This window comes from Trichosurus vulpecula, chromosome 9, assembly GCF_011100635.1.
Source record: "Trichosurus vulpecula isolate mTriVul1 chromosome 9, mTriVul1.pri, whole genome shotgun sequence".
NCBI classification, from domain to species: Eukaryota; Metazoa; Chordata; class Mammalia; order Diprotodontia; family Phalangeridae; genus Trichosurus; species Trichosurus vulpecula.
The window spans coordinates 203,975,199-204,001,827 of NC_050581.1; the positions used below are offsets into that span (position 1 = coordinate 203,975,199).

Below are 26,629 nucleotides of genomic sequence, written 5' to 3' on the forward strand. Positions count from 1 at the left end.
CACGGGTTAATTAGCCTAACCCAGTTTTCTGGTACCAGGTCCCAGTTGGACCTCTTCTGAATAGGGTGAGGAGCAGGGGATTCAGAGTCAAAGGGCCTGCATGTGAATCTTGGCTTTGAAACTCACCCCAAGTGTGATCCTGGGCTTGCACAGAGCCTTTCTGGGATTTGATCTCCACATGCAGAAGAAAGGAAGGGGTTGTGTTCCATGACCGACTAGTAAAAGTAAAACACACTGATCGGGGCTCGTGACACGGGATTTGGAGAAGACTCTGACCAACAAAATACCTAGAACCTCAAGTAGCTACCTGGAACCCCAAAAGGGAGGGGCCTTAGTTGATTCAACTATTATTGCTATAACATAGGGCTATTTGTTCTAACACAAGCTACATAAATTTAAAGAATCCCCCTGAATGTTCACATGGGCTATTTGAGCCTGACCTGCGGCCGAGCATTCTGAGCCCACACTGCTCTGACCAACCCCAGCCAGACACACTGGACCTTGACTCTAACACAGCCGCACCATTTTGGTCCTTCTCAAGAGCGAAAGACAACAACCAACTAAACGTTGGCTGGAATTCACCTGGGATCCATCTGGTCCTAGGGTTGTTTTTTCCTTTTAATCATGGAAATCTATTAACAATCCAGTAAGCGTCTTTTTTCTGATACTGATTGATCCTCAACCTCCCCACAATCCTCGTCGCCATCATCTACTGGTCTCGAGGGCATTTTCCTACCTTCATTAACCCCCTTGGCACGTGGTGGAGTGCTCCCCTCCCCCCTCTTCCCCTGCCATCATCCTCAGAGATCCCAGTAAGCCTATGGGGTCTTTCCTCTTATAACCTTGTCCTCACTGAGCTCCTCAGCTCTCCCTCAGCTGTGCCTGGCTCCCCTCTTCTCTGGGACACTCATCAATGATTACATCCATGTTTTCTTTAAACCTCCAGCCTACAGAGGCAGTGGGTAGAACCTGGAGTCAGGAAGATCTGAGTTCAAATTCAGCCTCAGACATGTGCTAGCTGTGTGACCTTAGGCAAGCCATCTCACCTCTTCCTCAGTTTCCTAATCTGTCAAATGAAGATAATTATAGCACCTGCCTCACATGATCTGATGAGATGATTGTAAAGCACTTGGCTCAGAGCCTGGCGCATAGTAGGTGTCATATGAGTGTAGCTATTCCTGCTACCTCTCTGTTGGCTCCTTTCCCTGTGCTTACGAAAAAGCCCCCCACACCTTCCCTTAGCCCTGTTAGACCCTGAAATGGCCATTTTCCCTTTCTCTTTCCCTGCCACACCAAACTATAGTTCTTTAAAAAACCACCATTTTGCTTTAAACTTCATTCCTTTTTGAATATGTCCTTCTCCTCCCTTATGCAGAAAGCTCTTCTGCCTCATTAGATGACAAGCTCCATGAGGACAGGCATTGTCTTTTGCCTTTTTTATATCTCCAGCCCTTGGCACAATGCCTGGCACATAGTAGACACACTTAATAAATATTTATTGATTTATTAACAAAAATTAAAAAGAAAGAAGAAAACAGTTGGCAGAACCAACCAATACATCGTGTCTGACTGCACACTCGATATTCCATTCCCATGGTCCCCCACTTCTGCAAAGAAGACGATTCCATGTCAAACTCTTAAAGGGAAGAATCGGCACTTGCTCCCACTACTTTCTCACCACCGGCTTCTTCCTCGGCCCCCTGAAATCTGGCTTTAGTCCCATCCACTGAAAGAGCCAGGAAAATGACCTCCTAATTGCCAACACTAAGTCCTTTTCTCATTCTTCATCCTCTCTGGCTTGTCTGTAGCTCTTGACACTAATGACCACCTAGTTCTCTCTTTTCCCTTGGCCCTTATTCAGGACACTGCCCTTATCCCGGGCCCTATTCTCCTCCTACTTCCCTCACTGCTCCTCCCCAGCCTCCATGGTCCATCCTTGCCCTTTAAATGTTGCTTGTCCTTCAAGGCTTTATCCTGGGAGTCTTCTCCTCTCCTCTCCTCCCAACCTCTTTCTCCACCAAATGCCTTCCTCTATCATCGCTCAGTGCAAAAGATCCTGCCAACATCCCGACCTCCAAAGGCACCAGCATTTGGAACTCCCACCACCTTCCCCTTTGCTCCCTCTCAGCCAGTGCAGGGATGGTTCCATCCTTGGTCTGACCATCCACAAGAACAATTCTGCTTCCAGGCTCCAGAACTCCAAAGTTATCTCTGGACACAGCCTCCTACTCTTTTACCCCTTTCCTGTCTCCCCTCTCCTAACCCTAGTTAACATGATGATCTCCAGTCCTACCCCTCCCCCTTCCCCCTAATCCATCAGCCCTGCTCTGGCCTCCACTCCCTCCCTTTATATCTTACCCTCTCCCCAGGCTGACCAGAGGGATGTTGAATGTTGTTCAGGTATGTCACCCCAGATGGCCAAGGAGCTCCGTTATAGCTTGGAGAGTCCGTGGGGCTGAGAGCACAAACAGGGGCTATTTCTGTCAAGGGCTGCATTAGTTACCATGGAAATGCCCATGAACCTTACAAAGGATCTGTGTGGCTTGTGTGCCACCAGGACAGCTGTGAGCATTAGGGCAGGAGGGAGCTGCAGACTCCTGTGCATCCCAGGTTCATGGTCTTTCTGGCTGTTTACACATGCAGGCAGAATCAGTAGCTGCCCACCCAGGGCAGTCATGGTGCCTGGGAACAGAGCGTCCTGCTTCTGGATGCCAGAAACATTTTTCTGTCCACCTCGTCTTTCTCCTTTATGGACCCCCAGGAGTGGCGCTGCTCATGTCAATCCAATTCAACAAGTGCTGGGGGTAAAAAGACAGAAACAAACTAGCCCCTGCCTGAGTTCAAGGGGCTTCCTTCCTCCTGTACAGATAAGATATGGGTATGGACTGGAGCTGTGATTTAATGGCTAATGGGAGCTCCCAGGTGAGGAAATTCACTTTACCAATGCAGGGAAACACCCTTCTTCAACTTACAGGCTGAGGGAGGGGCTTGGGGGCATGGAGAGTTTAAGAGCCTTGTCCAGGGTCACACATCCAAGAAGAAGGGGCTTCTGGGCTTGGGGGACAATCCAAGAAGGAAGAGGAAACGGCATGTAGGGGGAAGAGCTAGGGAAGATCATCCCTCTCTGCTTCTCTGAATGTCTCACCTGCTTCCTTTTTCTCAGCCCCTTGGAGACCAGGGCAGCCTTCTGCCTTGGTCTCTCTCCTCCTCTCCTGGTCTGGAGTGTTCTAATTTCTCAGTCATCAGGAAATGGAAGGACAAAGATAGGACAAAATGCTCAACATGAGAAAGCCCTTCCCAGCAAAGCCCAGACATTGGGCCGCTGAATGAATGACGTCCCTAATCAATCGGCATTAGCTGATATCCACAGAGAAGCCCAGTGGGTTTTGTCTTTCATCTGAAGGTCTATCAGCCATATTAGAGGTGAACAAAGGTCAAGTTTGGCTCCACCGTTGGCCAAAAGCCATCAAATGGAGAAGAGATTAGCCTTGTCCGGCTTGGCTTAAGAGGGCAATGAGGCTAAGTTCCAAAGAGGCTGATCTAGGCTCCTACCCATGGGAGTAGTCTCAGAATGTACTGGGTTGCCTTGAGAAGTGGTGGGCACCCATCCTTGGCATATAGATGCTGGACAACCACTTGTCGTGGGCAGTCGACATGACTCGTGTTCAAGTGGGGATCGGATTGGATGGCCACTAAACTTGCTTCCAACTCTGGGCTCCTGAGATTCTGTAATGGATGACCTAATGGAAGGGGGGCAGGCTTGCTCTGTGTGGTCTCAAGGCCATAACAAGGACCCTGGGTGAGAGCTGCAGGGAGATAGCTCAGCTCAGGCAAAGATGGACTTGTGAATCATTGGAGCCATCTGCTTTGGGGATAGTGGGTGGCCACATACATCACGGATCATGTTGAGGTGAGAGAGGGAACAGAGGGAGCCCTCAGGTCCCTCTCAACTCTAAGTTTCTACAACAGTCAGTGATTCTGAGATCCAAGAGCTTTAATGCTTCAGGATTTTCTGTATGCAGCAAAATGCCAACTCCCAGGCTAGCAACAGGCTAGCCTCCTCTCTATACATTGTAATTATTCACTATTCATCGGAAGACAACAACAGAACTCCCCCATCCATGATCCGCTGATCATGCACACCAGCTGAGGAAGCATTGTCAGAGAGATGTACACTCCTGGTGATAGTGGAAGAGCTCCTGGTCAAAGAGGACCCCATTCCCCTGTGCATGGTGAGGCCTCCTCAGAGGTTTCTGGTTGTGGATGCCATTGAACAGATCACAGCAGCCCCAGAGTTTTGTAGCCCTTGCTGACCATCTCTATTGGAAAGCCCAAGTGGATGAAGAAAGGATGACCACAGACCTTTGTATGGGCACCCTATGAAACTCATCTAGTGCCAAAGGTTTGAAGCCAGGGTTGAAAAGGAGGAAGAGGACAGGATGTATTCCTATCAGGAAATTAAGAAGGCTCCTTTGATGAGCAAGGAAAGGCTCATCTTTGGGATGCCAGCATTTTGTAAGTGTGGCTGTGTGACAGCAGGCATGGAATATGGCTGCTTCCAAAGCACTAAAGATGGCGGTCCCCTAGAGAGCAACAGAGCCATGGGATGGCTGGGAGCAGGCTGTGGTATACAGCCCATGAAGAGTTCTGATGATGAGCAGGAGTATGAGGTGTCATCAAGGAGTGATGGTAGGCAGGGAGGAAGGGCTGGCCACAGGCAGGAAGAAGGGATCCTCCACTGAAGTCCTCAGAAGGTAAATGGGAAGCAAGCAGGACCTCTGGCACTTTGGGTAGAGCCCATGGACCCCATGGAAGGACATGGACAAGAGTCTCACAGACTGGGCAGGTAGGAATGGGCTTCAGTCAGCATTCCCTTGGGGATCTTCCAGACAGATGTGCTCACACACATTGGATTGGATTGTCAGAATATCATCCTCTGTATAAAACCTTCCGGGCCTTGGTCATACCAGACTGCATCTATGTGAGGGATGCCTCAGTCAGGTAATGGGATCCTTTTACCAACATTCCACAGGAAATCCTCTGGCCAGTGGGACTCAGTAGAGGAGCCCTGAGTCTCTTGTCCTGCGATGTGGATTTGGTCAGCTTCCTTAGCCTCCCCGGGGCCCAGGTACATCACTGATTCAGTGGGAAGGCTACCTTGGTCCTCCCAGTCCCCATGGAGATACTGTATGGATAAATGAGGTCCACTCCAGGGAAACATGCTGCGGGCAAGGAGGAAAGGCATGACTTGAATCCAGCGTGGGTGCCAGGGCTTCATTCCCCAGCCATTGTGTGAAGCAAACAGTGCAGGTAGGAGGAGGTCCCACTGCTTTTCCATTTTCTAGTCTGAAGGGTCTCCTTTGTATAACATTGCCCCTAGCAATCATCAAGGGCAGCCGAGGCTCTCATCACCATGATGCTGGGGAGAGGGGGGGAGTGAGTGGAGAAGTGTGTGTGTGGGCAATCATAGACAGACACCCAGATCTGTGTCTTCATCCTCAGAGACACTCGGAGGGGCTTGGGAACAGCCATTCAGCAGGAACACCTGCCTCTGGTTGCCAGGAGGTAGGGTACAGGCCCTCAGGAAAGTAGACACCTTGGAATCATCTGTGAGATCTCCTAGCCCTTCCTACTTGCTGGGAAATTCCCTCCACATCTCAGCATCTGGCCTATGACAGATGGATACTCAAATCACTCCTCTCAGAGGCAAGACAAAATGGTGGCATGGATGCTGGCTCAGAAGATCTGGACTCAGTCCCTACTGGGTCATCCACTAGCTTTGTGACCTTACATGGGTCACTAAATCTCTATGAGCTTCAGTCTCCTCACCTACAAAATTGGAGCTATGAGCCTAGCCCTACTGCCTCCTAGACTCAGGTGACCAATTTGGATGAAAGCCTTTGAAACTCTGGGTTAAGAGGCTATTTCTGAAGATCTGATTCCCCCTAAGGCTCATGTGTATGTGCATGTGTGTATGTGTGTATGTGTGCATGTGAGGTATGTGTGTGTGCATGTGAGATGTGTATGTGTGTGTATGTGTATGTGTGTGTATTGTGTATGTGTGCATGTGAGGTGTGTGTGTATGTGTATGTGTGCATGTGAGGGATGTGTATGTATGTGTGCATGTGAGGTGTGTGTGTATGCATGTGTGCATGTGAGGTATGTGTGTGTGCATGTGAGATGTGTATGTGTGTGTATGTGTATGTGTGCATGTGAGGGGTGTGTGTGTGTATGTGTGCATGTGAGGTGTGTGTGTGTGTGTGTGTGTGTGTGTGTGTGTGTGTGAGCCCTCTAGGGATGTCTGTACCTCAAAAGAAGAGCAAGAGTGGACTGGAAAGAAGTCCATGATGATGATGATGGCCCAGATGCTGTAACAGAGATGGGGAGGGTGCTCGGGGTCTGCAGGGCCATCCTATCTCAGCATGCATGCACCTCACAGCGGTCAGACCCAGACCCAACCCCTGAGCTTGCATTTCAAGAGTCTGTCTCAGAGGCTCACTCTCCCCCATGCATTCAAGCCAAGATGCAAATTCATCCCTGCTTCTGACACAAGAAGGGGGTCTCAGGAGTGGCTCCCTATCTCCAAACTGGGGACCATAATAAGTCCTCCTCTCCCTAACTTGAACAGAAGGAAAACACTGGTTCTGCAGAGGCTTCAGGTAGAGGCAGAACAAAGTGAGCGCCAGGCCAGAGGCCACGAAAAGCCGGAAGGGACCTCGATGGCCATCTGACCCAATGCTCTCATTTTACAAATGACAAAACTGATGCTCAGGGAGGAGTGACTTGCCCATAAGCACCAAGGACAGGATTTGAACCCATGTCCTCTGATTTCAGAGCCAGAAAACTTTGCACTGTTACAGGTGATGCCAACTTGGGAAAGCTGGGTTTGAATCCCAACTCTTACACAGTCAGTCAGTCAATGAACAGGTATTAGTGTCCTATTCTATGCCAGACACTGTGCCAAGTGCTGCAGGTGTGCAGGAAGGCAAAAGGCAGTCCCTGATCTCCAGGAATTCACAGTCTAGTGGGGCAGACGATATGCAAACACCTACAGACAAACGAGCTATGGTCGGAATAAACTGAAGATGAGTGCAGAGGGAAAGCCTAGAATGAAGGGGATCAGGAAAGGCTTCCTGGAGAAGGTAGGACTTTAACTGGGACTTGGAAGAAGCCAGGGAAGCTCTCTGGGAGGCAGAGATGAGAAGGGCAAACATTCTAGGAGTGAGGGACAGCCTATGAGAATGTCCAGAGTTAGGGCACAGCTAGGAGGCCAGTGTCCCTGGAGGAGAGAAAACTGGAAATGGACTCGGGCTGGTCATGAAGGGCTCTGAAGGCCAAACAGAGCAGTGGATATTTGATCCTGGAAGTGATAGAGAATCACTGAATTTATTGAGTAGGGAGTGATAGGGTTGGATCTGCCCCCATAGGAAGAACACTTTGACAGCTGAATGGAGGATGGACTGGAGTGGGAAGAGATCAGAGGCAGGCAGACCCCCAGCACCCTTCAAAGTAATCCAATGTGAGATGATGAGGGTGTGCGTCAGGGCAGGGGAAGGGTCAGAGGAAGAGAAGGGGGCACCTTGGAGAGATGTCATGGAGGTAAAATCAACAGGCCTTGGCAACAGATTGGATATGGTAGAGGAGAGACAATGGGTCATGGAGGATGTTACTTAGTTTGCAAGCCTGGGGGGGGGCTGGGAGGATAGTAGTACCTTTGGCATTAAGCTAGAAGAGAGAAAAGTATGGGGGAGGGGTGGAACTGAATGGTTCTGTTTTGGGGCATTTTGAGTTTAAGAGATCTATGGAATATTTAGTTTGAGGATGTCAAACCATATTCTGCATCCAACTACAGGCAGCTGGAGATGCTAGACTGTGGGTTAGTAGAGAGGTTAGGGCTAGATAAATAGACCTGAGACTGGTCATTGGACCAATTAAATCCATGAAAGCTGATGAGATCACAAAGTGAAATGGGAGAGAGAAAGAAGAGAGCCCAGGCCAGAGCCTTGTGAGATGCTCAGGGACCTAAGAGAAGATTTAGCAAAGGAGACAGAAAAGGAGCAGTCAGAGAGGGAGGAGAGAACTAGGAGGGAGAATGTCCTGAAAACCTGGAGAGAGGAGGAGATCCAGGAGAAGAGAGTGACCCGCAGCATCCAAGGCTGCAGAGAGGCTGAGGAGACTGAGGACAGAGGAAAGGCCACTGGATCTGATACCAGAAGGTGATGGATAATTTTGGAGAGGACAGCTTCAGCAGAATGATGACGTCAGAGATGGAATTGCAGAGAATGAAGAAGCGAGAAGAGAGGAAGCTGAGGCTTCTGGTGGAGACAAGTTGTTTTTAACCTCAGTTTGCTCATCTATAAAATGGGGCTTGAATCACAGGATTGCTGCAGGGGAAGGAGTTTTAAGGTTTACAAAGCATTTCATGTTCACTGTCTCATTTGATTCTCACAGTTCTCTGAAGTGCGTGTCGATTATTAACCTATTTTATAGAGAAGGAAACTGAAACTGAGCCCCACAGAAGTGGAAGTAAAGGCAGGGACTCCCCTGAGCTCTTCCCCAAACTCTCCAAAGACCTTTAAATAATGACTTAAAACAAATTCTGGAGTGGCAGAACCCACAAAAGACCGAGTGAAACAAATTTCCAGCCCAAAACAACTTAGAAGGTTGGCAAGAAATGTCTGTTGCACCAGGGTGAGAGAGTAGTACAGTTCAGTGCAGGCTGTGCTGGTGCAGACCAAGCCTCAACAAACCAGGAACAGCCTCAGGGCTACTGAATCAGTGGCAGCAGTGGAGATTTCCAGACCTCTCAGCCCACAGATAGTAAGGGGATTGGACAATGGGTCAGAAGGAGATTTCCAGGGGTCTCTTTGCTGGACTCTGTTGCACTGCCTATACTTGGATCTGGGTCCAAGTCCTGGGTCTTAGTCTCAATGTGAGGAAGAGCAATAGCACAATAGAGCTTGTGCTCACAGTTCCAGTGCTTGTGGTCACTCACAAACAGGTGCACAGTGCAGGAGGGCAGTTAACACACCTCTCCCTAGATCATACCACCTTGGAAGAGCCAAAAACTTACAGGTCCCCAGAATTTCCTCTGAAAACACCTGCACAGTAAAGCTTGGGACAGTGACCTCTTTGCTTGGGAAGCAGAGCCCCACTTGAGCATAGAATTAAAAATCAAGAAATGGCTGGAAAAATGGGCAAACAACAGAAAAAAATCTGACCATAAAAAGTTACTGTGGTGATGAGAAAGATCAAAACTTACACTCAGAAGACAAGAAAGTCAAAACTCCAACATCCAAAGCCTCCAAGAAAAATATGGATTGGTCTTAGACCATGGAAGAACTCGAAAAGGGTTTTAAAAGTCAAGTAAGAGAGGTAGAGGAAAAATTGGGAAGAGAAATGAGAATGATGCAAGAAAATGATAAAAAAAGACTCAGAAGCTTGGTGTAAAGGAGACACAAAAAGTAATGAAGAAAATAGCACCTTGAAAATAGACTAGGCCAAATGGTAAAAGAGGCACAAAAATCTGAAGACTGGAAGAATGCTTTGAAAAGCAAAATTGGCCAAATGGAAAAGGAGGTACAAAAGCCCACTGAAGAAAATAATTCCTCAAAAGTTAGAATTGGGCAAGTGGACTGTATGAGACATATCAAGAAACAATCAAACAAAATCAAAAGAATGGAAAAAAATAGAAGGAAATGTGAAATATCTCATTGGAAAAACAACTGACCTGGAAGATAGATCCAAGAGAGATAATTTAAGAATTATTGGACTACCTGAAAGTTACAATAAAAAAGAGCCTAGACATCATCTTTTTAGAAATTATCAAGGAAAGCTGCCCTGATATTCTAGAACCAGAAGGTAAAGTAGAAATTGAAGAATCCACTGACCATCTCCTGAAAAGGATCCCCAAATGTAAACTCCCAGGAATATTATAGTCAAATTTCACACCTTCCAGATTAAGGAGAAAATACTGCAAGCAGCCAAAAAGAAACAATTCAAATATCATGAAGCCACAGTCAGGATAGCACAAGATTTAGCAGCTTCTACATTAAAGGATCAGAGGAGTTGGAATATGATATTCTGGAGGGTCAAAGAGCTAAGATTACAACCAAGAATCACCTACTCAGCAAAACTGAGTATAATCCCTCAGGAGAAAAATGGACATTTAGTGAGATGGAGGACTTTCGAGAATTCCTGATTAAAAGACCAGAGCTGAATAGAAAATTTGATTTTCAAACACAAGATTCAAGAGAAACATAACAAGGTAAACAGGAAAGAAAAATCATAAGGGATTTGATAGGGTTAAACTGTTTATATTTCTATATGGGAAAATTACATTTATAACTCCTAAAACTTTCTCATTTTTAGGACAATTAGAAGGAGTATACATAGAAAGAAAGTAGAAGTGTGAATTGAATGTGATGGTATGATTATCTGAAAAATAAAATTAAGGGATGAGAAGAAGAATGCACTGGGAGAAGGGGAAAGGGAGAGGTAGAATGGGATAAGTTATCTGACATAAAAGAGGCCTGAAAGAGATTTTACAGTGGAGGGGGAAATGGGGAAAGTGGGGAGGGGAGCACATGACCCTTACTCTCATTGGAAATCTATCTTACCATAAAGGAAAGTAGGAAGGGAAGGGGATAAGAGAAGTGGAGGTGGGGAGCTGATAGAAGGGAGGGCAGTTTGGGGGAGGTAAAAGTCAGAGGCAAAACACGTTGGAGAATAGACAGGGTAAAAGGAAAGACAGAGTAGGATGAACAGGGGGAAAATAAGATGGAGGGAAATACATAGTTGGTAATCATTACTGTGAAAAAAATTTTAAATGAGTTTCTCTGATAAAGACTTCATTTCTCAAATATATAGAAGAAAGCTGAGTCAAATTTATAGAAATAAGAGCCATTCCTCAGTTGATAAATAGTCAAAAGATACAAACAGGCAATTTTCGGACAAAGTAATCGAAGCTATCTATAGTCATATAAAAATGCTACAAATCACTATTGGTAAGAGAAATGCGAATTAAAACTCTGAGCTACTACTTCACACATGTCAGATTGGCTAATGTGACAGAAAAGGAAAACGACAAATATTGGAGAGGATGTGGAAAGATTAAAGCACTAATGTCCTATTGGTGCAGTTCTATACTGATTCAACCATTCTGGAGAGCAATTTGGAAGTATGCCCAAAGGCTATAAAACATTCATACTCTTTGACTCAGCAATACCACTATGAGGTCTGTATCACAAAGAGATAAAAAAAAAGCAAAAAGGAAAAGGACCTATGTGTACAAAAATGTTTATAGCAGTTTTTTTTTAGTGGAGTCAAAGAATTGGAAATGGAGGGGATGTCCATCAATTGGGGAATGGCTGAACAAGTTGGATATGATTGTGATGGAATTCTATTGTGCTGTAAGAAATGATGAGCAGGATGCACTCAGGAAAAAACCTGGAAAGCCTGGCATGAACTGATGCAAAGTGAAATGAGCAGAACCAGGAGAACATTGTACACAGTCACAGCAACATTGTGTGATGATCAAATGGGAATAACTTGGCTAATCTCAGCAACACAGTGATCCAAGACAATTCTGGAGGGTTTGTGCCGAAAGGTGCTGTCCACATTGAGAGAAAGACCTGGTGGAGTCTGAATGCTGATCAAAGAAACTTTTTCTTTCCTTTTTCCTTGTGTTTTTTTTTTTTTTGGTCTGTGTTTTCTTTCACTGAATGACTTACATGGAAATGTGTTTGGCATGACTGCACATGTATAACCTTTGTCAAATTGTTGCCTTCTCAATATGGTGGGGAGAGAATTTGGAACTCAAAATTTGAAAAAAAAAGAATGCTAAAATTTTTTACAAGTAATTGGGAAAAATTAAATATTAAATAAGAAAAAAATTTTAAAATAAAATTTAAAAGACCTCTTCTCCCGGAAAAAGAATTTAAGTGTCTTGCCCATGGTCATGCACCTAGTAAGGACTTCAGTGGTCGATCTGGGCAGGCCCCTTCACCAGAGGCAGGAGTGCTTGGGAGTGGAAGTGGCGAGGGGGGTGGGGAGGTAGTGGTGGGGGGTGGGGGCAGGGGGGGTGCTGTCGGCTCTCAGGCTAAGCCTCCAAAGAAGGGTGAGATTTAATTATGAAAGGGAGGGCTTCCTCCAGCTCAGCATCTCGATCCCTAGACTTTTCTACCCCCACCCCGCTTTTCATCTCTCTGTCTTTGTACCCCCGGTGCTTAGCACATGGTGAGATCATAGGAAATGTTCTCTCTCTGCCTTTGTCTCTGTTTCTCTGTCTGTCTCTGTCTCTTTGTCTCTCTCTCTGTCTGCCCAGCTCTCTCCCTCTCTCTGTCTCTGTCTCTCCCTCCCCCATACACTCTCTTTGTCTCTCCCCCCTCCATCCTCTCTCTGTCTCTCCATTTAATAATAAGTACCTGCTGACTGATAGCTACAAATAAGTACCTGCAGACTGATAGCTACAGACTGGGCTGTAGGGAAAGGAGAAGCCACTGGCCCCTTTTGAGCTGCTGGGCCATGGGCACTGGGCTGGTAAGGGTGGATTGGAGCTGGACTAGAAAGGGCTTTAACTGAAAGTGGAGGTCTGTATTTTATCCTCAAGGCAGGACCCTTGAGGCAGCTTCAACAAACATCGGCTTCCCAGAACTTTGATCTTCTAGGGCTCCTCCCTTGGCACAGAAGAACTAGGTTCTAACTGTAGTTCTGTACAACTCAGTGTATGATTCTCTCTCAGGGCCTCAGTTTACCCTTTGTGTTGGTAAGCAAAATGGGCTCCTTAGCACTTAGTTCAACAAGTGTCCTTGAAGGGTTTGGATTTTGTTTGCTTTGAGTAATTCAGTGTATTTCATTGAGCCTTCCTAGGTGCTAAGCTCCAGGCCCAAACCCCTATTAGGTGTAAAACCTTAGTGTGTGTGGATTGGCAACTAAGGTGGGGTCCAAGGTGGGGCTAACTCCAGGGAGGTCTGGGAGAGCAGAGGCTCTTAGACCACGTGGGTTTAAGTGGCCTCTTTGTGACGATTCTAGGTCACGTGGGTGAGTTGCATGTGTGACTCACCCCTGACCCTGAAAAAGATATAACCAGGGGTTGGCTGTCTTTTCTTTGGTGCTCTCTTACCCACAGCAGTGGTGGCGTGTGACTCTGGGCCAGCCCTTGTTCTGAGCTCTGGGGCTGAACCTAGATGTTGGTAACCATGAATTGTATTGGGTCTGTCTGTTGATGTTTGTAATTTGTTTGTATTTTGCTCTGAAGTTCAGTGTGCTGGCTTTTTCCCCTGAACTAAGTGACTGATATTTGTATGCTGAATTAAAGTAAGCTTGTCAACCCCTTAACCTTACTTTCCTTGTTAAGGCAGATCAAAAGAACCTGTGCTGTTGGCAGCTTTCTGGGTGCTGGCTGTGCGTGGATCTTACACCCCCACAGAAGCTTCTAGCCAGATTGTGGAAACACCCTTTTGGATAGTCTTTTCCTGGCCAGCTTCACAGTGTGTTTTGAGGATCAAGCAGCATCTTGCAAGTAGGAAGGACCCTTCTTTGGTCTCTGTCAATATTGAAATGTGCCCAGGAGCCCTGTGTGACCATGAGGCTCATCTGTCCACCATATTCCTCTGCCTTGTGGATCTGTTGGGTGGGGGAGATTCAGGGGCTCCTGTCTCATTGCAAGACTGACATTTCTGTTGTTTCCACCTGCTTCCCTGGGCTATCCATCCTCTTCCAAACCAGGCTTCAGTTTCCTCATTTTCAATGGTCTGTTCTGTCCTCACACCAGTAGCAGAGGGTTGAATCTTGGCTCAGACACTGGACTAAGAGGAACAGGCCCAGGGAGAGCCTGGCCTCAGATGGTCGAGAAGGGCCCTTTACAGTTGAACATCATCTCAAATCTTAGAAGTGTCTTTTTGCTCTGTTTTCTCTCGAATCCTGACCCTCCCCGACCTCACTCCCTGTGTCCTGGTGGACCTCTGAAGGGAGGTGGCCTCCCCTTCCTCCTCCAGTGGAGCTGAAGCCAGATCCCTTCTGAAGTGTCAGGAAGAATTGTTGATTGATCCCTGCCTGAACATGGGGAGCAGGGGCTGGGGGCAATTAGCACAAAGAGATGCTGCTTGCCACAGGAACAGAGCCACAGCTGCTTGGAGGGAAAAGCAATGGTGAGGCAAAGGGCCATGGACTTGGTGTGCCCACAATGTCCCCAGTGTCCCTGACTCATGAGCTCCCCGAGCCCCAAAGCCCCTTCCTGGTGTACACCATGGTGCTGCCTCTTCCCAGGCTAGGCTAGGACTGCAGCCGTGCTCAGTGACTGCTCTCTCAAATGTCTGCTTCCCACTGTGCCTACCCATCAGTATCTGCTTCCTCCAGAAAGTCTTCCCTACAGAATCTCAGAGCTGGCTAGTCTGACCAGCACCTGGAGCAAGAATTCTCTCTACAACACCCCACAAAAGTGGGCACACAAAAACTGCTTGGGTACCCCCAGTGATGGGGAACTCACCACCCCTTGAAGCAGCCTATTTACTATCTGGGCAACTTTAGTCATAAAGAAATCTCTCCCTACCCAGGCCACAAGATGCTTGCTTATGACTTCTACTCATCACTACTAGTTTTGCTCCCGGACCCACCTAGAATGTGACAGCCTTTTAAGCACTTATAGCTCTCGGCTCCTTGCTGTGAATCTTCTCGCCTTCTGTCAATTCTCATCCATGATGTGGCCCCAAGGCCATCTTTCAGCATGGCCATCCTCCTCTGGATGCTCAACAGCTTATCAATGAATGACCTGCCTCAAATGTAGGGCCCAGAACTAGACACAGCTCTCCTCATGGATTCACTTGTAGCCCTCAGCCAAAGGTGATACACAAAACACAACACATGACTTCTGGGCATGGTCTGAATAAAACATATCACAACAGATCCACCTCCTCCTCTTTTCTTCTAATACTTCAGCTAATTCATCCTAAAAGCACATTGGCATTTGGAAACCATGCCACACTCAGAATCCATATGGAACTTGCAGGCCACTGACACCTCCAGATCTTTGTCACAAAACAGCCATACCATCCGTTATAGTTATATTATAAATGTAGTTATACTTGTTTCCAGTCAATAAACATTTATTATTAGAGACAACCTCACACTCCATCCTCTGGTCCCTGGCTGGAAATGCCAGGCATTGAGCTAAGCACTGGGGATACAAAAAAGGGCAAAAGATGGTCCCTGCCCTCAAGAAGCTCACAGTCTAACGGGGGAGACAGAAAACAAAGTTTCACAAGTAAGTCATATACAAGGTAAGTGGGAAATAACAGAGGGAAGGCTACTAGAATTAAGGAATGGCTTCCTGTGGAAGGCAGGATTTTATGTGAGATGTGGTAGAAACCAGGTAACCTGGGAGGCAGAGATGGGGAGGCAGAGCTTTCTGGGCATGGGAGATAGACAGCCAGAATTCCAGAACCAAGAGGTGGAAGGTCTTGTTTGAGGAACAGCTAGGGTCCAGGGTCAGTTAGAGGCAGACAAGCAGAGACAGACAGAGACAGAGAGACAGAGTGTCAGACCTGAGATTTAGGAAAACAATTTTGGGGCCGAATGGATACAGCAGAGAAATACTTGAGGCAGGCAGATGCAGCAGCAGACCATTGTAATAGGCCAGGAGGGAGGTGATGCAGGCTGTACCAGGATGAGGGCAGTGGCAAAGGAGGGAAAGGGGTATTGACAAGGCGAAATCGATAGACCTTGGCATTTGATAAGAGGGCTGACAGAAGATGCAGAGTCAAGGATGATGTTTGGGGCCTGGGAAAATGGCATTTCTAGCTACAATGAATGGAAAGACTGGAGTTGGATCGAGTTTAGGAGGAATGATAATGAATTCAGTTTTGGACATACTGCCTTTAAGATGTTTACAGTACATCCAGCTTGAGCTCTCTGAAAGGTGGATGGAGAAGTGAGATGGGAGGGTAGTAGAGACATTGAGGCAGGAAAGGTAGTTTTGAGAATTCTCGGCACAGAGATGGTCATTCAATCCATAGGAACCAATGAGATCTCTAAGTGAAGCAATACAGCAGTAGAAGAGAAGAAGACCCTGGACAGAGGAACACCTGTGGTTAGAGGGTGTGATCTGGAGGAGGAACCAGCAAAGGAGACAGAGGAGTAGTGGTGAGAGAGGGAGGAGGAGAACCAGGAGAGAGGGAATGTCCTGAAAGCCTAGAGAAAAGAGAGGATCAAGGAGGGGAGAGTGATCAACAGTGTCAGATGCTGCAGAGGCCAAGGAGAATGAGGACTGAGAAAAGGCCATTGGATTTGGCAACTAAGAGATCCTTGGTTTCTTTAGAGAGCAGAGTGATGAGGCCAGAAGCCAGATTGTAAGAGGTAAAGAAGAGAGTGAGAGGAGAAAAAGTAGAGCCATATATCAATTTCTGAATACCAGTTCATACAGGACATTTTCCCTTAATAAAATGCTTATTAGATTCAACTCAGGCATGCCATCTGCAGTGCAGCTAGGTGGTGCCATAGTATATAGAGCACTGGGCCAGAGTCAGGAAGACTCATCTTCCTGAGTTCAAATCTGGCCTCAGACACTCACTAGCTGTGTGACCCTGAGCAAGTCACTTAAACCCGTTTGCCTCAGTTTCCTCATCTGTAAAATGAACTGGAGAAGAAAATGGCAAACCCCTCTTGTATCTCTGCCAAGAAAACCCCAAATGGGGTCACAAAAAGTAGGACACAACTGAAATGAGTCAACGACAAAATTCCATCTGTTCAGGTATGTTCGCATTCTCAGTCTTCCATTCAATGTATTGGGAAGGGTTCCCTCCAGGATTTCTATCATCCATAAATTTGATAAATATACCACCAATGACTCCATTAAAGTCAGTCCTCCACTCTAGATCACCTTGGGGATTGACAGTGATCTAAATTCTAAATTCACCAAACTGTCCTATCACCCATTTCCCATCTCTTCATCATTCTACAAACATACTTTGTCGAGTCAACCATCTTGACTTGTGCTACAATTACAGCATTACCTTGATCTACCAGTCTAGTTATGCTGTCAGAAAAGGAAATGAGATTAGTCTGGTGTACCAGGAGCTGTGCTTAGAGTTACACAGACACAACCTATGCTTGATGAAGCCAGTTTGACTTTTAGCATCACTGCTTCCCTTTCTGAGAACTCATAAGCCATCCCTTTAATAATGTGTTCTAGAATTTTGCCAGGAATCAAAATCAGGCTCTGTGGTCTTTGGTTTGCAGAATCCGCTTTCTTCCCCCACATCCCAGGGCATTTACTTTAGTCCTGAAGTACATCTCCTGTTCTTGAGGAGCCACAAAGATCCCTGACTCAGCAATTCCACCTGCCAGTTTCCCCCCATCTCGAAGGATGTAATTTATCTGGGCCAAGGGACTACAGCTCATAGAGGGCATCAAGGTGATCTCTGTTTCCTCATTGATCTTGGGCTTCACTTTCCTGTTAATAATTTAGAAAGACTTGCAGCTCTGAAAATCGTTCTCATTAACAGAGGGAAGAAAAGCAAACTAAAAGCAGGGTCACTGTCTCCCTGGCTTTTATCCTACATGCCACTGGAGCCAGGCAGGGCCCAATCCCCTTCCTGTTCTCCCTGCCCCCTCCCAACAATCTGGCCCAAACAACAGGAGTAAACCTTTTTGTTATCGGCATTCACTGCCCACTTCGGCTATTTTGGGTGGAGCCTTCTCAATCTTTTTTGCCATCTCGATCCTTTGTGTTCCTTTTCAGTTCTGTGCTGTCCACTGGTCACTGCTCTGAGACCTTCCTGCAGCAGGCACCCTGCCTCTCTCCCCCTTCCCCAGAGCCTTCCTCACCCAACTCCTTTGTCCTAAAGGCAAAGATCTCAGAGTCCTCGAGTAGAAGGGACTCTGGAGCTTTTGGTCCATCTCCACCTGAGGAAGAATCTCTCTTACAGCCAAGTGGACAAGTGGCCAGACTGCTTAGAGGTCTCCAGGGAGGGAGGAACATCTTGAGGCAGCCCATTCAGCCTTGTACAGCTCTCATTGCTAGGAAGATTTCCCCCTTTTCTAACCCAAATCTGCCTCTTTGCAATCTTCTCTCTTCCCTACCCCATCCATCACCCCAGCTACTCCTGATTCTTCCCTCTGGATCAAGCAGAGCCAGGCTAATCCCTTTTCCATGGGATAGTCCTTTAGATACTTGAGATAGCTCTCATGTCTCTCCCTCCCTCTCCCAGTCTTCTCTTCTCCAGATTCAACATCTCCAGTTCCTTTGAACAATGCTCATGCGCTGTGATTTTGGTTGGAGACTTTCACTGATGCACTTTGTTTCTCAGAACTGAACACGATCCTCTGGATCAGGGTATGAGCAGAGGGGGTGGAGGACATAGGAACTGTTTACCCGTCCTGGACATTCTGTCTCTATTAATGCACGTCATATTATCGACTCCTACTAGGCTTGCATTGGAGCACCGTCATACAGTAGACTGAGTGCTGGGCTCAGAGCCAAGAACATCTTGGGGCAAAACCCACTTCTGACACTAATTACATGATCCTGGGTAAGTCACTTAACCTCTTTATGCCTCAGGAAACTCCTCAAGACTTGCCCAAGTCACAGCCAGGCTGCGCTCTGCTGGTCATGGAGGGAGCTGTCCACATGGACAAAATCCTTCTGGTGTAATTGATCTTGTAGCCCGAGGCAACACCTCACCCAGGCCTTTTCCTTGGAAGCTCTTATCATCCTCATCTCAGACAGGATGTCCCAAGTCTTATGGTGATGGAAAGCCTTGATAAGCCTTAATACACTTAACGTTGTACTAAGACTTTGGGGACACTCTGCACTCGGATGGTTGGTTTTTTTGAACCCAAGGGTGACATTGTGGAATGAAAACTGAGTTTGTATTCAGAAGACCTAGGCTGGATTCTGAGCTTAGCTACTTACTCTGACCTCAGGCAAATCACTTAAACTCTCTGGACCTCAGTTTCCCCCCATGTGAAATGGGGATGTTGGACTAATTGATTTCTAGAGTCCCTCTCAGCTCTGGGGCTCGATCTTTATCCACGTTCAATTTCACTTTATTAGATCAGGTGAATTGTTCCATCACATGACTATTTTTTTGGATATTGATTTTGACATAGTCTATTAATAACCCATTCCAACTGTTTGTGAAAATCCATAAGCACAATGTGTATTCCTTCTTTCAAGTAATAAAACGTTGATGAGAACGAAGCTCCGAGTGATCCCTGTGGCTCCCCTTGAAAACCCTCCCTATTGTTTAACACCGAGTCATTAGTTGATGTGCTGTGCGTTGTTGTTTGGTGAGTTGCCTCCTGGGCTTCAGCATCTCCAGTAAACAGGCGTTGGGCTCTTTGCAATCCTACCTGCTGGCAGTGCTGCCTTCCACTCGTGTCTGCAGAGCCGATGCTCCGACTTCCTTCAGGACGCTCTTTGTGATAAGTCCAGCAGGATTAAGTGGGATTCAGGAGATACCAGGGCACCAATCACATCTCCACATGCTTGATGTGTCCCCATAGCCAAGCTCTTTCCCTTCCCTATCATTCCCTCCTCTTTGTAAAATACAAGTAGGAATGGCATTTCCCTCCAAGGATGGTTGGGAGAATCCCAGGAAATGCTGTGGGCAAAGCCCTCCATGGATGTCTGTTCTGATTATTCTCATCCTAATTCTAGCAGGTGACTGCTGCCTCACTCCACCTGTGAATGATCCTTACTAAACAGCAATGATGGAATAGTCGGGTTGATCTGCTGTTGGACTGGTGTATCTCCAAGGAAAGGCACAAGATCATAGAGCTTAGAGCAAGAAGGAACTTAGACATCACTAACTTAGAAAAGAGTAATGTGGGAAGGTCCCAGGGGGTTAAGCTGATTTGCCTGGGGCCCAAAGGCAGTAAGAATCAGAGGCAGGACCCCAAACTAGGTCCTCTGGCATTTTCTGAGCCAGAGGAGGGGAGCCTTTCCAAAGCAGTAATCAAGTCAACAGACATAGGAGTTTCCTCAGGGAGGGACATTGCCTCCCTTATTAGACCAGGGCTTCCTGGGCATGGGAGACATGATTCCTTTGTCTGCCTAAGGGCTGAAGACTGACCCCATCCAGGGCACATAGTGGATGCTTAATAAATGCTCATTGGATTGGGTTGGATTGAATTAAATTAAATTTCACAAGCATATACCAGGGTCACAAGAGAAGTCAGGCAAGAGGGTAGGGGTGACTCAGTGCTTCCCATTCCCACTTCTAGAGGCTTTAGTGCCCCACTGACTCAGGGTCTGCACCCCTGCCATCACCGATGAATAATGATACTTCAGGCACATTTATTAGATCAAGACACTGGGCTGAGAGAGAGCTGTGTCTGCCTCACCTTCCTCAACCATCTCAAAAAGCCTGGCAAGCAGACAGGAGAGCAGACGGATGTAGAGGAAGGGGTATTTATATAGGGGAATCACACTTCTCCAGACTCATTATCAGCTTGTTGAATACCATGTGGGATTAATTAAGATTTTGAGATGTATCAGAAAGAGAAGCAACGTGGCATAGTGAATGCAGAGCTGCTCTTGAAGCCAGGAAGACCCGGGGTCCAGCCTTGCCTCTAACGCACACTCAATGCTCTAAGCAGCACCCCAAGACTGGAAGTCACTGAGAAGGTGCTGCCCTGTCTTGGGAGACAGAGTCTTCTCATCTGGGAGCTAGCTCCTTGGAGAGAAATCTCCTCAGTTCCAGTGCCTATCCCTGTACACTGGGACAGCTAGGGGGTGCCACAGTGCCCAGAACAGTGAGTCAGGAAAACCAGACTTCAAATCCAGCCTCAGACCCTTCTAGCTGTGCAAACCTGGGCAAGTCACTTCAACTGTCTGCCTCAGTTTCCTCAACTCTAAAATGTATATAGTAACAGCACCTACCTCCCGGGGTTGTTGTGAGGGTCAAGCGAGATCATCTCTGTAAAATGCTTAGCACATAGTAGGTGCTATATAAATATTAGCAATTGTTCTTATTAATGAACCTCTCCAGAATGGCTCAGATCATGGGAGGTATCCTCGATGTCCTAAGAAAAGGTAAGAATGACTCAATGTCTCCCCTGGGAAGAAATGCCATTGGTTCCTGGTGGGGTTGAGTGTAGGGTGGGCTTCAGTGGCTGATAGAGCCATTCACTGCAAATACTGTTAAGTAGGAGCAGGAGTTGCCTGACTCTGATGCCCTCAGTGGCCCCTGGGCTCTTTCTCTATCTATGGGAAGTAGCAGCAGCTCTGGGCCTGAGGCCAGAGGCACCAGGGATGGGCTGAATTTTAAACATTGGTCCAGGAATTGAGAGTAAAGATGAATTTCTCCCTTCATAAAGGAGAGAAGAGGCAAAGGGGAGGAAGGGGGGAGGAGTACTGGACTTCAGACCCAAGTTCCAGTCCTAGTCACAGGATGTAACAGTGGAAAAGACCTTTGGGTCTGGAGTCAGAAGCCCCAGGTTTGAATTGTGGCTCTGTCACTTAGTAGCAGCGGGACCCTGTGCAAGGCTCTGGTAATCTCTGGGAGCCTGGGTCCCTCTCTGTAACATGCTGGGGTCATCCCGGTGACCTCTGAGGTCCCTCCTAGCTCACTCTGACACACCCTCCATTTTATCACATGTTAGTTGTGACCATGGACAAGTCACAAGTTATCAGGGATAGCCTCAGTTTCCCCCTCTGTCAAAGGGAGCACTGGTATCTCATGTCTCCCAAGGTTAAAGGACATCCAGGACCTTAACAGTCTGCTAATTCAAATCCCTGGGTCTTGGGGGAGTTGGGGACACTTATCACACTCCCCTAAGTCTTCTCTAGTCCAAACATAGCCAGTTCCCTCAATATCAGTTAAGGGGCCACTTTGGGTGGTGGAAGTTGGCCCCATGCCTCTGGGTCAGGTGGAGAGCTCTGTTATCTGTCTGCAAAGGAGCTGGGAGGTCAGCTAACTCAAGGGGGAGGAGAGAGAGAAGCCAAATAAATGGTGAGAGTGGAAAAGAACTAGACATGAAGTCTGTGGGCCTGGATTTCTCTCTCTCTCTCTCTCTCTCTCTCTCTCTCTCTCTCTCTCTCTCACACACACACACACACACACACACACACACACACCCCAGCTGTGTGGCCTTAGGCAGGTTACTTAATTTTTTTGGACTTGCCTGTAGAGGCATCTTCTTGCCTGCATACTTGCTCCAGGCAATTCCTGATTATTATAGACAAGCTGCTGTTCTGCATGGATGAAGGGAGTTTCCATACCAGGAATTCCCTAAATGGCTAAAAATGCAGGTCCCAGACCAAACCACCCCCCTGCACAGGGGGCTCTTAACCATTTTTGTATGTCCTGGACCCCTTGGACAGATGGTCAGGGGCAGCATATGGACTCTCTCAGAATTGTGTTTTTAAATGTATAAATCAAAATACAAATAAACAAAATATAAAGGAAACCAATTATAAGACAGTTATCAAAATATCAGATAGAAAACAAATTCACTACCCCAGTTAAGAGCCTGAGCTCCAGCATGAGCACATTGCATAACAGAGACATCTTTCTAAAGAGGAGCCTGAGCAGGGTCAGCCTCTTCTTCCTCATTGTCACAGTCACCATCATCGCCATTGTCACCATCTTCGCCATTGTCACCGTCCTCGCCATCATCACCATCAACGCCATCGTCACTATCACCACCACCATCGTCATCCCTGTACAGTTCAATAGGGCCCTCTCCCCTCTGCCACCGGAGAGCCCTACCCTCCCACTTCTCTCAGCCTTTCTGGGTTGTCTGAATGAAGTGGACATCACCGGCTCTTCTCTTTCTGATGAGAGGGAAGGCCCAGCCCTTTCCATCCTGCATGCCTTCAGCACTGACATCTGACCGAGAACCTCTGGCCCTTTCCTCTGCTCTGCACCAGAACTTTCTTTTAGATGTCGTCTCTGCCCAATTAGATTGAGCTCCTCTATTTGCATCCCTACAACTTAGCACAGTGCTTGGCACATAGAAACACTAAACAAACGCTTTTCAGCCCATTCGTCACCACCAGCATCACCTTTCTCCTCAGCATCACCATCATCTCTTTGATTTCTGTGTTCCTTCTATGGTTCACAAAGAACTTTCCTCACAAAGGACCCTGTGAAGTTGAAAGTGCACATTATCATTCCCATTTATAGATGTGCAAACTGAGGCTTAGAACAACTGAGTGAATTTCCCATGAACCTAATCTCATATGTGATGCAGTATAAATATACAGATTCATAGGCTAGAAGGGACCCCAGGGGTCTTGCAGCCTAATTTCCTGCCTGGTACATAAAGTCCTTCTACCACACTGCTGAAAGGTGATTCAGCCTTTATGGGAACATTTTCAGTGACAAAAAGCCTCTTACCTTGCTTGGCCAGGCGATGCCTTTTCTGATGAATTGCTCTGACCCTGATAATAGCTGTCATGATCCCCTAATTGTTCTCTTCCCTGGTCCAGCATGGCTCCTCCTCCGTGTGTAGCCAGTCCTTTGGGTCCTCACTGATGGCCTGCCTCTGAGTACTCCCCACCTGGTCAATGTCCTTCTTCCAACATGGCACCCACACCAAGCCCCACCCTCCAGTATGGAAGGCAGACTCAACACTGTCTTCCTCCTACTCCTATGACTGCAAAGGCCTTAGAGTTTTTCACTTTATATCCTTGGGATGACCTAGGCTGCCAAAGAGAAGCCCAAAGGCCCAGGCACACACACTGCACTGAGGCTGCCTCAGGTGCCTCTCACCACAGGGGCAGTTTCCATCTCATCCATTTTCCCTTCGTCATGCATTTGGAAATAGAAACTCCTTGTATACAATGGAATAACACGGTTTTTCCTTCCTCAGCTGGAATAAGCCCCATGCAGGCAGTTCCTCTTTTGTGGATAGCCACCCTGAGTCACTGGTGTGTCCAAGCCCAAGTTCTAGAACAGTTGACACAGGGACAAGGGATCAGACTTGGGTTTTGTGTATCTGTCATGTGGAAGGCTGAGGATGGTGGTGATGCACAGAAGCTGTCCCAATCCTCTAGGGTGGACATATCATTCCCTGGGCACCCTGCTTCCCCTTCCAGTGCAGGGGCCTCAAGGGAACCTTTTGGGAATCTTTCCAAGGAGAGTTGCCTTCTCCTGTACTTCTCCCTCACATCCAAAGGTTTGAGCAATGGGGCCTGGAGAATACAATTGAATGATGTGCTTTGAAGGGTGATGTGCCATCCAGAGCACTGGCTCTAGATCAGAGTTCAAATTCTAGTTAACTGTTCCATTTCTTAGGTGTATGACTCTGGGCAAGTCTCTCTGATCCTTAATTTCCTCTTCTGTAAATGAAGGGTTTGAACAAAATGATCTCTGAGGTCGAGTGTTAAATCATACTGTCTCCTGACCAAACCTGAAACTCTTATTTTCAAGACCCCCAAGTCCCAGCACTTGGTGCCTCGGTGCCCTGAAACAATCCTCATCTAATTGCTCTAAGAATGCCTGGTAGAATCCTAACTCCTCGAAGGCAGCAGAAACTTTCCTTTCTGCCTTTGGATCCCAGAACCTAGGACAGCACCTGGCACCTAGGAGGCACATCATTAATGCTTTTTGATTGACTGCTTGAGAATATCATACTGTTAGGGGGGCATCTTATTACATATGAGACCTTAGAAACCATGGAGCCCAATGGGTCTCCCCTTCACAGCCTCCCCAACAGGTTATCCAGCTAGGGCTTGGACACTCCAGTAGATCTCTGGGGCTCCCAAGGTAGAACAGCCCTTTGGGGAAATTCTCATTGCTCAGGAAGCTCTAGGAGCCAGAGTTAGGAGGGAGGTTAGAAATCACAGAGTTCAATCCAGCTCCCTCTTTTGAAAGATGAGGAGACAGAATAAGAATAATTCTTTTACAAAGAAAATTCCCCCTGGACCTAATAGACACCTACAGCTTCACGTCAACTCTCTCTTTCTCTTCTGCCACATATATGGAAATGCTAATTTTACTGGGTGTTTTTTCATATGAGAATAAAAAATAATTAAAAAATGGAAAGCAGAGACCCCCCCCAGGGAAAGCGAAGTGCCTGGGGGAACCAGAGCTCTTACACAGCAAGACCAGGATCTAAACCCACATCTCCTTCCTTGAAATCCAGAAATTCAGGGCTCTTTGTGCTCCACCTCAGCCAGCCTTTCTGGGGAGTTCAGATCTGCCTCCTTATAACTACCCTTTAGTGCCCATGTTCCCTTGCTGTGCTGCTGAGAACCGGTCCAATCCCACTTGTTCGTACCAGCCCTTCCAAGATCTAAATAATGGCCCAAATTGTGAGCAGTAAGACCAAGAGCTGGCTGTGTCCCTTCCTCTAGCAGCCTTGCTGCCCCAAGATGTGGAGGAGCAGCTCAGGCCATGTCACCAGCTCCCCAGGACTCAGAGAGGCAGGAGGCAATGGTGAGGAAGATAGTGGGAAGAAGGGAACCAGGGAGAATGGGTCAACAACACACTGAGGTGCGTGGAAGTGCTGTGCACACGGACTCATTGCATTCCCTATCAGATTTCTGAATCCTGCGGCTGGAAGGACTCGCTGTGATAGTTTCCTGCTAGGAAGACATTGGAGTGTAGAAGCCCCTGACTCAGAGGGACACAGCCTCCAGTCCCTGACTCAGAGGGAGAGAGATAGCCCCTAGCATCTGACTCAGAGCCCCTGATTCAGAAGGAGAGAGATAGCCCCCACTGCCTGACTCAGAAGGAAAGAGATAACCCTGACCCCTGATTCAGAGGGAAAGAGATAGCCCCAATCCCTCATTAATGGCTGCCTCTGAGGGGGAGCTAGTGCAGACTCTGGACTGGTGGGACCGAGCTCTCAATTTGGCAGTTCTCTGCTCTGCAATCCAGGCCCCCTCTTTCTCCCCAGCTGCATCCAGAGCATATGTGGAGGGTCTTAGAGCTCTTGGAGTCCAACCCACTGATTTGACTGAGGAGGAAACTGAAGCCCTCTGGCCTAGGTGTCTGAGGTGAGAAGGAGGGATGGGAAGGAGCCTGGGATTCCTGAGCCCTGTCCTATTTCCCTCAGCTTGTGGTCTCTCCCTTTCCCTTCCACAAAGCCTAGGAGCCCTGGCCTTTCAGTCTTTCCATTCCCTAGGAAAAAACATCTCTTTCCCGATTCTGGCATTGGGGGTTGAATATGTGGTGGTGGTGGGGGTTTAGGGGAGTCAGGAGAAGGTAAAGCTTGCCTTGAAGGAATGGAAATGCTTTAGTAGTGGGGTAGGCTGAGGGGCCTTTGCTACCCTCACTCACTCATTCATTCCCAGACAGCCAGACAGCCATTGTGTGAGGTGGGATACCAGGGAAAGTGACCTCCCTCTCCCAGGCTTCCCCGGATATCGAGGGTCTCCAACTTCTGGTTCTAAAAGGCACCTGGCTCCCCCTTACCCATCATCAGTGGAACTTTTACACCAGCCCATGCTTAAACACTCCTTACTCCCATCCCTCCCTTTATAAAGAGATCCCCTTAGCGGGCTCCAGGAGTCGATATCCTGCTCTTTCTCCCATCTGGAAACTGATTCCCTGTCCCCCATCCCAGCTCTGGGTGCCTGAATCCAGCGGGAAGAGTCTCCCTTGGGATAACGGGGGGGGGGCGCAGTGTGGATCATAGGATGTCAAGATTTAGAGCTGAGGCGATGATGGAAGCCCCT

The 26,629-nt window shown here is 47.5% G+C and overlaps 1 protein-coding gene across 6 annotated transcripts in view; it reads right to left on the reverse strand.

The window, feature by feature from the left end:
- CRHR2 (corticotropin releasing hormone receptor 2) overlaps positions 1 to 26,629 on the reverse strand; it is a gene marked incomplete at its 3' end in the record, with an annotated part of 93,596 nt that overhangs the window by 31,386 nt on the left and 35,581 nt on the right.